This window comes from Cryptomeria japonica, unplaced genomic scaffold (assembly GCF_030272615.1).
Source record: "Cryptomeria japonica unplaced genomic scaffold, Sugi_1.0 HiC_scaffold_35, whole genome shotgun sequence".
Lineage (NCBI taxonomy): Eukaryota > Viridiplantae > Streptophyta > Pinopsida > Cupressales > Cupressaceae > Cryptomeria > Cryptomeria japonica.
This window is the reverse complement of record NW_026728857.1, coordinates 370,937-382,500: the sequence shown is the minus strand read 5'-3', so window position 1 is coordinate 382,500 and position 11,564 is coordinate 370,937. Positions and strand designations below refer to the sequence as shown.

Sequence of the window (11,564 nt, the reverse complement as noted above, 5' to 3'; positions counted from 1 at the left end):
AGGAAGCCTGGACGAAAGAGGCTACGAGGTCACCTCGAAGCGGTCTAAGAATCGGGCGCACTTGGGGCGACTACCAGTGCCAACCCCTTATCCCGCGGTGCGTCCGACACACAGAAATTTCCAAGGCGGCCAAGGAGCCTCCCCGCATAGCAATCGGGGTGTGAGGTTACGGATGCAGCATTGATAGCAATCGAGGTGTGAGGCGAAGGATGCAGAAGTGAGAGCCGAGGGATGTAGCAGAGATAGCAATCGGGGTGTGTGATGCAGAAGAGATAGCAATCGAGGTGTGCGGTGGGAAGGGCCCAGCAGCCAGAATGCATGAAGCGACGGATGAAGCAGTGATGACAACCGGGCTGTGAGGAGAGGAGGGATGCAGCCAAGAAAGCAATCAGGGCTCGAGGCAAGGGATGCATCAAGGATAGCAATCATGTTGTGAGGCGAGATTCCAAAGGCTAAACGTGAGAGGCTGCAGGGTCGACTCAGAGAGGTCTATGCATGTGAGAGGCTGAAAGCAAGGTCGACTCGGAGCGGTCTATGCATCGGGCGCGCTTGGGGCGACTACCAGTGCCAACCCCTTATCCCGCGACGCGTCCGACAAAGAGAACGTTCCAAGGCGGCAGAGGAGGTTACCAGCCGAAGGATGCAGTAGCAATAACAGGTATAGTTCCGCGGCGGCCGAGAAGACTCACCGCATAGGAATCGGGATGCGAGGCGAGGGATGCGGCGGGAAGGCCCCGACGGCTAAACGGAAGAGGCTGCAGGGCCGCCTCGGAATGGTCCAAGCATCGGATGCGATTGGGACGACTACCAGTGCCAACCCCTTATCCCGCGATGCGTCCGATACACAGATAGTTCCAAGGCGGCCGAGGAGCCTCACCGCATATCAATCGGGGTGCGAGGCGAGGGATGGGGCGGGAAGGCCCCAACGGCTAGACGGAAGAGGCTTCAGGGCCACCTCGGAATGGTCCAAGCATCGGACGCGCTTGGGGCGACTGCCAGTGCCAACCCCTTATCCCGCGATGCGTCCGATACACAGATGGTTCCAAGGCGGCCGAGGAGCCTCACCGCATAGCAATCGGGGGTGCGAGGCGAGGGATGGGGCGGGAAGGCCCCAACGGCTAGACGGAAGAGGCTTCAGGGCCGCCTAGGAATGGTCCAAGCATCGGACACGCTTGGGGCGACTACCAGTGACAGCCCCCTATCCCGCGATGCGTCCGATACGAAGATGGTTCCAAGGCGGCCGAGGAGCCTCACCGCATAGCAATCGGGGTGCGAGGTGGGGGATGCGGCGAGATGGCCCCAACGGCTAGACGGAAGAGGCCACAGGGCCGCGTCGGAATAGTCCAAGCATCGGACGCGCTTGGGGCGACTACCAGTGACAACCCCTTATCCCGCGATGCGTCCGATACGAAGATAGTTCCAAGGCGGCCGAGGAGCCTCACCGCATAGCAATCGGGGTGCGAGGTGGGGGATGCGGCGAGATGGCCCCAACGGCTAGACGGAAGAGGCTGCAGGGCCGCCTCGGAATAGTCCAAGCATCGGACGCGCTTGGGGCCACTACCAGTGACAACCCCTTATCCCGCAATGCGTCCGATACGAAGATAGTTCCAAGGCGGCCGAAGAGCCTCACCGCATAGCAATCGGGGTGCGAGGTGGGGGATGCGGCGAGATGGCCCCAACGGCTAGACGGAAGAGGCCACAGGGCCGCCTCGGAATAGTCCAAGCATCGGACGCGCTTGGGGCGACTACCAGTGACAACCCCTTATCCCGCGATGCGTCCGATACGAAGATAGTTCCCAGGCGGCCGAGGAGCCTCACCGCATAGCAATCGGGGTGCGAGGCGAGGGATGCGGCGAGATGGCCCCAAAGGCTAGACGGAAGAGGCTGCAGGGCTGCCTCGGAATAGTCCAAGCATCGGACGCGCTTGGGGCGACTACCACTGCCAACCCCTTATCCCGCGATGCGTCCGATACACAGATAGTTCCGAGGCGGCCGAGGAGGTGGGGGATGCAGCGAGATGGCCCCAACGGCTAGACGGAAGAGGCTGCAGGGCCGCCTCGGAATAGTCCAAGCATCGGACGCGCTTGGGGCGACTACCAGTGACAACCCCTTATCCCGCGATGCGTCCGATACACAGATAGTTCCGAGGCGGCCAAGGAGCCTCACCGCATAGCAATCGTGGTGCGAGGTGGGGGATGCGGCGAGATGGCCCCAACGGCTAGACGGAAGAGGCTGCAGGGCCGCCTCGGAATGGTCCAAGCATCGGATGCGCTTGGGGCGACTACCACTGCCAACCCCTTATCCCGCGATGCGTCCGATACACAGATAGTTCCAAGGCGGCCGAGGAGCCTCACAGCATAGCAATCAGGGTGCGAGGCGAGGGATGCGGCGAGAAAGCCCCAACGGCTAGAGGGAAGAGGCTTCAGGTCCGCCTCGGAATGGTCCAAGCATCGGACGCGCTTGGGGCGACTACCAGTGACAACCCCTTATCCCGCGACGCGTCCGATACACAGATAGTTCCAAGGCGGCCGAGGAGCCTCACCGCATAGCAATCGGGGTGCGAGGCGAGGGATGCGGCGAGAAGGACCCAACGGCTACACGGAAGAGGCTTCGGGGCCGCCTCGGAATGGTCCAAGCATCGGACGCGCTTGGGGCGACTACCAGTGACAACCCCTTATCCCGCGACGCGTCCGATACACAGATAGTTCCAAGGCGGCCGAGGAGCCTCACCGCATAGCAATCGGGGTGCGAGGCGAGGGATGCGGCGAGAAGGACCCAACGGCTACACGGAAGAGGCTTCGGGGCCGCCTCGGAATGGTCCAAGCATCGGACGCGCTTGGGGCGACTACCAGTGACAACCCCTTATCCCGCGACGCGTCCGATACACAGATAGTTCCAAGGCGGCCGAGGAGCCTCACCGCATAGCAATCGGGGTGCGAGGCGAGGGATGCGGCGAGAAGGACCCAACGGCTAGACGGAAGAGGCTTCGGGTCCGCCTCGGAATGGTCCAAGCATCGGACGCGCTTGGGGCGACTACCAGTGACAACCCCTTATCCCGCGACGCGTCCGATACACAGATAGTTCCAAGGCGGCCGAGGAGCCTCACCGCATAGCAATCGGGGTGCGAGGCGAGGGATGCGGCGAGAAGGACCCAACGGCTAGACGGAAGAGGCTTCGGGTCCGCCTCGGAATGGTCCAAGCATCGGACGCGCTTGGGGCGACTACCAGTGACAACCCCTTATCCCGCGACGCGTCCGATACACAGATAGTTCCAAGGCGGCCGAGGAGCCTCACCGCATAGCAATCGGGGTGCGAGGCGAGGGATGCGGCGAGAAGGACCCAACGGCTAGACGGAAGAGGCTTCGGGTCCGCCTCGGAATGGTCCAAGCATCGGACGCGCTTGGGGCGACTACCAGTGACAACCCCTTATCCCGCGACGCGTCCGATACACAGATAGTTCCGAGGCGGCCGAGGAGCCTCACCGCATAGCAATCGGGGTGCGAGGCGAAGGATGCGGCGAGAAGGACCCAACGGCTAGACGGAAGAGGCTTTGGGTCCGCCTCGGAATGGTCTAAGCATCGGACGCGCTTGGGGCGACTACCAGTGACAACCCCTTATCCCGCGACGCGTCCGATACACAGATAGTTCCAAGGCGGCCGAGGAGCCTCACCGCATAGCAATCGGGGTGCGAGGCGAGGGATGCGGCGAGAAGGACCCAACGGCTAGACGGAAGAGGCTTCAGGGCCGCCTCGGAATGGTCCAAGCATCGGACGCGCTTGGGGCGACTACCAATGACAACCCCTTATCCCGCGACGCGTCCGATACACAGATAGTTCCGAGGCGGCCGAGGAGCCTCACCGCATAGCAATCGGGGTGCGAGGCGAGGGATGCGGCGAGAAGGACCCAACGGCTAGACGGAAGAGGCTTCAGGGCCGCCTCGGAATGGTCCAAGCATCGGACGCGCTTGGGGCGACTACCAGTGACAACCCCTTATCCCGCGACGCGTCCGATACACAGATAGTTCCGAGGCGGCCGAGGAGCCTCACCGCATAGCAATCGGGGTGCGAGGCGAGGGATGCGGCGAGAAGGACCCAACGGCTAGACGGAAGAGGCTTCAGGGCCGCCTCGGAATGGTCCAAGCATCGGACGCGCTTGGGGCGACTACCGTTGCCAACCCCTTATCCCGCGATGCGTCTGATACACAGATAGTTCCGAGGCGGCCGAGGAGCCTCACCGCATAGCAATCGGGTTGCGAGGCAGATTATTGGGAAGGGAACCCCCTGGGATGCGGCTCAAGCAGTGCCCAAAGGGACTGGAATGCGGAATCACATCGAGAGACCCAAATGCTATACGAGGGCTCAAATCGAATTATCGATTTGGCCACGACATGGACGCATCGGAACGACTACCTTTGCCGAACCACTCGCAATTGCATCCATACCGAAACCAATAGACATTTCCGTTAGAGCCCTCGCATAGCATTCGGGAATCTCGCATGCCCCTCTAAATCGACCAATGCTGGCGCTCAATGAAAATCCGAGCGCTACCACCGTTCGAGCGCCAGCATTGGTCGAGTTAGAGGGGCACGGGGGAGAATGCTCCAGTCAACACCTCCCCTATATAAGTTATTTGTCCGATTCTCGCACAACCGTAGTCTGCCTCGTCGAATCAAACAACGGTCCCAGATTCCGACTTCCGTTCCGTAGAGACCCAAAAGCTAGATGGAGGCTCGCAAGAAAGAGAGTCGGCGCATAGCAATCGGGTTTCTCGAACGTTTAGGGACCGAGCTCACTTGCGGATAGGGCAAAATCCGCCAAGCAACCCAAAAGCTAGACGGGGGCTCGAATCGAATCGCCTAGGCGGCCACAACAACGACGTGTTGGATCGACTACCAGTGCCAAACCATTCAGCAAGACTAGTCTGTGTCGAGGCCGGATAGAGATTCTCAGAGAGCGCCCGCATAGCATTTAGGAGACCTGCCGCGTCCCTCACACTCGACAAATGGTGGTGCACGTTTATAAATCCGAGCGATCCCAACCCTTTCAAGCACCAACATCGGTCGAGATAGAGGGGCACGGAGGGGGCTGCGTGAGACAACACAGTCCCCTATATAAGTTATTTGTCCGATTCTCACACATCCGAAGAATGGTCATCAAATCGGACAACAGCCCAAACTTCCGACTTCCGTCCCAGAAAGCCCAAGAGCTATCTAAAACGTTCATGGCCGGAACTCGATCGCGGCTATACCAGTCCGCCAAGCAACCCAAAAGCTAGACTGGAGCTCTAGTCGAATCACCTCTGTGGCCATTGCAAGGACGTGTTGGAGCGACTACCATTGCCGAACCATTCCGCAGGTCGAGTCCATACCAAGGCCGCATAGAGATTCACGATGAGCTCCTGCATAGCAATCAGGAGACTTGCCGTGTCCATCACAATCGATAAATCCTGGTGCAAGATTTTTGCATCCGAGCGCTCCAACCAGTCGAGCACCAGCATCAATCGACATAAACGGGCACGGGGGGAGGATGCTCGAGAACACTACCTCCCCTATATAAGTTATTTGTCCGATTCTCAAGCAGCCGAAGTCTGGTCATCGAATCGGGTCAAAGACCACAACTTCCGACTTTACCCACAATGCAAGTCATCGAATCGAACATCGGCCCCCGAGTCGGACTCCATGCGTATGTCAGGTCATCGGACCCAAATTCCGCCTTCCTGCGCATGGCGGGCCATCAATATCAACTCGGTCATCGGACCCAAACTCCGCCTTTTTGCGTATGGCACGCCTTCAAATCGGTCATCGGACCCAAATTCCGCCTTCCTGTGCATGGCGGGCCATCAACATCAACTCGGTCATCGGACCCAAATTCCGCCTTTCTGCGCATGGCACGCCATCAACTCGGTCATCGGACCCAAATTCCGCCTTCCTGCGCATGGCAGGTCATCGGACACAAATTCAGACCTCGCCAATATGCCTACGTATCGAATCGGTCATCGGACCCAACTTCCGACTTCATCCATACTGTAGGGTCTTTGAGGTTGGCGCGGTGCGCTCAACCCAGGGAGTCGACCCATCGAAGCATACACCTCCCCTATATAAGCTATTTGTCCGATTCCCACACCTGTGTAGTTTGCACCTCTGACCAGGACATCGACCCCAACTTCCGAACTCGACTGCAACGACGGCACCAGCGCCTTGGTGCGCACCTTGCGACGCACAGTCCCAACATTCGCCTTCCTGCACATGGCAGGTCATCGGACCCAAATTCCGACCTCGCGAGTATGCCTACATATCGAATCGGTCATCGGACCCAACTTCCGACTTCATCCATACCGTAGGGTCTTTGAGGTTGGCGCGGTGCGCTCAACCCGGGGAGTCGACCCAACGAAGCATACACCTCCCCTATATAAGCTATTTGTCCGATTCCCACACCTGTGTAGTTTGCACCTCCGATCAAGACATCGACCCCAACTTCCGAACTCGCCTCCAACGACCGAACCAGCGCCTTGGTGCGCACCTTGCAACGCACAGTGCCAACATTCGCCTTCCTGCACGTGGCAGGTCATCGGACCCAAATTCCGACCTCGCGAGTATGCCTACATATCGAATCGGTCATCGGACCCAACTTCCGACTTCATCCATACCGTAGGGTCTTTGAGGTTGGCGCGGTACGCTCAACCCGGGGAGTCGACCCAACGAAGCATACACCTCCCCTATATAAGCTATTTGTCCGATTCCCACACCTGTGTAGCTTGCACCTCCGATCAGGACATCGACCCCAACTTCCGAACTCGACTAAAAAGACCGCACCAGCGCCTTGGTGTGCACCTTGCAACGCACAGTGTCAACATTCGCCTTCCTGCACATGGCAGGTCATCGGACCCAAATTCCGACCTCATGAGCATACCTACTAATCGAATTGGTCATCGGACCCAACTTCCGACTTCATCCATACCGTAGGGTCTTTGAGGTTGGCGCGGTGCGCTCAACCTGGGGAGTCGACCCATCGAAGCATACACCTCCCCTATATAAGCTATTTGTCCGATTCCGACACCTGTGTAGTTTGCACCTCCGCTCAGGACATCGACCCCAACTTCCGAACTCGCCTGCAACGACCGAACCAGCGCCTTGGTGCGCACCAAAAGTGCGCACTTTTGGAGGGCACTTTTGTGCGCTCCAAAGGTGCGCACTTTTGGAGGGCACTTTTCTGCGCTCCAAAGGTGCGCACTTTTGGAGGGCACTTTTTGGAGGGCACTTTTCTGCGCTCCAAAGGTGCGCACTTTTGGAGGGCACTTTTTGGAGGGCACTTTTCTGCGCTCCAAAGGTGCGCACTTTTGGAGGGCACTTTTCTGCGCTCCAAAGGTGCGCACTTTTGGAGGGCACTTTTTGGAGGGCACTTTTCTGCGCTCCAAAGGTGCGCACTTTTGGAGGGCACTTTTTGGAGGGCACTTTTCTGCGCTCCAAAGGTGCGCACTTTTGGAGGGCACTTTTCTGCGCTCCAAAGGTGCGCACTTTTGGAGGGCACTTTTTGGAGGGCACTTTTCTGCGCTCCAAAGGTGCGCACTTTTGGAGGGCACTTTTTGGAGGGCACTTTTCTGCGCTCCAAAGGTGCGCACTTTTGGAGGGCACTTTTTGGAGGGCACTTTTCTGCGCTCCAAAGGTGCGCACTTTTGGAGGGCACTTTTGTGCACTCCAAAGGTGCGCACTTTTGGAGGGCACTTTTCCTGTGCTCCAAAGGTGCACACCTAGGTGAGCACCTTCGACCACACCTTGTAGCACACCAAACTCTGACTTTCGACTTCATCCGCAATGCAGGGTCTTTGAGGTTGGCGCAATGCGCACAACCAGGGGAGTCGACCCATCAAACCCAACACCTCCCCTATATAAGCTATTTGTCTGATTCTCATACATGCGTAGCCTGCAGGAGCAATTAGGACATCGACCCCAACTTTCGGCTTCTAAACGAAAACAAGGTCTTTGAGGTTGGTGTAATGCGAACAACTAGGGGAGTCAACCCATCAAACCCAACACCTCCCCTATATAAGCTATTTGTCTGATTCTCATACATGTGTAGTCTACAGGAGCAATTAGGACATCGACCCCAACTTTTGACTTCTTAACGAAAACAAGGTCTTTGAGGTTGACGTAATGCGCACAACCAGGGGAGTCGACCCATCAAACCCAACACCTCCCCTATATAAGCTATTTGTCCGATTCTCATACATGTGTAGCCTGCAGGAGCCATTAGGACATTGACCCCAACTTTTGACTTCTTAACGAAAACAAGGTCTTTGAGGTTGGCGTAATGCGCACAACCAAGGGAGTTGACCCATCAAACCCAACACCTCCCCTATATAAGCTATTTGTCTGATTCTCATACATGTGTAGCCTGCAACAACGATTAGGACATCCACCCCAACTTCTGAATTCGTCTGCGTTGACCGCACCAAAGGTGCACGCCTTGGTGCTCACCAAAATCCGACTTCCGACTTCTTCTGCTATGCGGGGTCTTTGAGGTTGGCGCAGTGCGCACAACCAGGGGAGTCAACCCACCGAATGCAACACCTCCCCTATATAAGCTATTTGTCTGATTCTCATACATGCGTAGACTGCAGCAATGATTAGGACATCCACCCCAACTTTTGACTTCTTAAACAAGACAGGGTCTTTGAAGTTGGTGCAGTGCACACAACCAGGGGAGTCGACCCATCAAACGCAACACCTCCCCTATATAAAGCTATTTGTCCGATTCTCATACGTGTAGTCTGCAGCAGCGATTAGGACATCGACCCCAACTTCCGAATTCGTTTGCATTGACCGCACCAAAGGTGCACGCCTTGGTGTGCACCCTGGAGTGCACTTTGGTGCTCACCTCGGTGCACACTTTGGTGTGCACCTCGGTGTGCACCAAAGGTGCGCACCTTGGAGCGCACCAAAGGTGTACACTTTGGAGCGCACCACATAGGGTCTTTGAGAGGTTGGCGCAGTGCGCACACCAAGGTGGGTGTTGAGGTGCGTGCCGAGGTGGGTGGGTGCTAGGGTGCGCTCCATGGTGGGTGCCAGGGTGGGTGCGTGCTAGGGTGGATTCCAAAGAGGGTCATAGGGTGGGTGCCAAGGTGGGTTGGTGATATAGTGGGTTCAAAGGTGGGTACTAGGGTGGGTTCCAAGGTGGGTCACAAGTTGGGTGCCAGGATGCGTGGGTGTTAGGTTGGGTGCCAAGGTGGGCTCCTGCGTGGGTGGGTGCTAGGGTGGGTTTCAAGGTGGACGCGAGGGCGGGTGCCAAGGTGGGTAACAAGTTGGGTGTTAGGATGGGTGAGTGCTAGAGTGGGTGCCAAGGTGGGTGGGTGCTAAGGTGGATGCCAAGGTGGTTCACAGGGTGGGTGGGTTCTAGGGTGAGTTCCAAGGTGGGTCACAGGTTCAGTGCTAGGGTGGGTGTCAAGGCGGGTGTCGAGGTGCCTGGGTGCTAGGGTGTGGATGCCAATGTGGGTCATAGGGTGGGTACTAGGGTGGGCTGCAATGTGGGTGCCAAGGTGGGTAACATGCTCGGTGGGTTCTAAATTGGGTGCCAGGGTGGGTGTGCACCCACCTTGCCCGAGGTGGGTGCCAAGGTGCCAGTGTGGGTGGGTGCTAAGGTGGATGCCAAGGTGGGTGAGAAGGTGGGTGATAGGTTGAGTGGTAGGATGGGTGGGTGCCAAGATGGGTCACAGGGTGGGTGCAAGGGTGGGTAGGTGCTAGGGTTGGTGTCAGGGTGGGTGGGTGCTAGGTTGGGTTCCAAGGTGGGTGCGAGGGTGAGTGTCAAGGTGGGTCACAGGTTAGGTGCTAGGATGGGTGAGTGCTAGGGTGCAAAGGTGCCAGGGTGGGTGCTAGGATGGGTCGATGCTAGGGTGAGTGGCAAGGTGGGTCCACAAGTGTCAAGGTGGGTGCCGAGGTGGGTGCCAAGTCGGCGACTGCTATGGTGGATGCCAAGGTGGGTCACGGGGTGGGTGCCAAGTTGCTAGGTTGGGTTCCAAGGTGGGTGCCAACGTGGGTGCTAGGGTGCGTGGGTTAAAGGGTGTGTCACAACGTGGGTGCCAGGATGGGTGCGCACCCACACTGGCCAAGACGGGTGCGGGTGCAAGGTTGGGTTCCAAGCCCGGTCACAGGCTGGGTGCTAGGATGGGTGGGTGCCAAGGTGGGCACCAGGGTGGGTGCACCCACCCTGGCCAAGGTGGGTCACGGGGTGGGTCCTAGGGTGGGTAACGGGGTGGGTACTAAGGTGCGTGCCAAGGTGGGTCATAGGGTGGGTGCCAAGGTGGGCACCAGGGTGGGTGTGCACCAACCCTAGCCAGGGTAGGTCACGGGGTGGTTGTCGGGGTGGGCGTCAAGGAGCCAAGGTGGGTGGCAAGTAGCCAAGTTGCGTGCCAAGGTGGGTGTCGGGGTGGGTGCCAAGGATCCAAGGTGGGTGCCAAGGAACCAAGGTGGGTGTCTGGGTGGGTGCCGAGGTGGGAGCCAGGGTGGGTCCCAAGGTGAGTGCAAAGGTGGGTGCCAGGGTCAAGGTGAGTGCCAATGTGGGTTCCAAGGTGCCAGGGTCAGGGTGAGTGCCAATGTGGGTTCAAAGGTGCTAAGTTGGGTGCGAGGTTGGGTGCGAGGGTGGGTGGGTGCCAAGGTGTGCTAGGTGGAAGCCCGGGTGGGTCGGCATCCCATGGGTGTCGAGTTGGGTGCCTGATGGGTGCTTCTTGTCAAGTTTTAGTCGTCGGGACTCATTTCGAGCCTTAGAGGTCGTTTCTTGTCCGGTTGCCCTGTCTTCGACCTGGGAACCCAATTTTGGTCCTCGGGTCCCATTTTTTTTTGTCTCGCATCCCACTTTTGGCCTGTGGCCTTTTCGGGGTCGATTCTCGTTTTGGGCATCAGAGCATGTTTCTTCTCCTAAAACCCAATATTTGTTTATTAAGTCTCGGAACACATTTTTGTTCTCGTGGACCCATCATGGGTCTTGGAACGCATTTGTGGTCCTTGGGTCCCATTTTGCATCCCGAAACTTGTGTTTTGGTGCTTGATCCCTATTTTGGGTGCCCACCTTGCACCAAGTGCGCACCCGGGGCAAACCGAGCGCCTTGGTGCACCAGGGCAAGATCGAGCGTGCACCCGAGGCGCCCCGAACATGCACCAAGGTGCACTCGGCCCACATGTGAGCGCAGGTCGTTGCGCCCGAGGTGGTGTGTGGGCACCGCGTTGCAGACGGGACACTGCACGCACACGACGCCCCCTCCAGGTGCACGCACGTAGGCCGGGCCGGGTGCACACCCGACGCCCTAGCAAGGTGCGCGCACCCGGGCAGGGCTCACACTTGGCGAACGGGGCGCACTTCGCGAGGGAGGGTGTGCACCTCGACGGGGGTGGGTGGCCGGGGTGGATTCGCACGTGGGTCGCGGTTTGCTAAGTACACACTGCGACAAGCTCATAACGGGTGCGATCATACCAGCGTTAGTGCACCGGATCCCATCAGAACTCCGCAGTTAAGCGCGCTTGGGCCGGAGTAGTACTGGGATGGGTGACCTCCCGGGAAGTCCCGGTGTTGCACCCT

The 11,564-nt window shown here is 58.4% G+C and overlaps 1 non-coding gene across 1 annotated transcript; it reads left to right on the top strand.

Moving 5' to 3' along the window:
- Positions 1 to 11,445: 11,445 nt before the first annotated feature.
- Positions 11,446 to 11,564, top strand: LOC131862089 (5S ribosomal RNA). The gene has a single exon (XR_009361116.1). It is a non-coding gene; the product is annotated as a 5S ribosomal RNA (ribosomal RNA).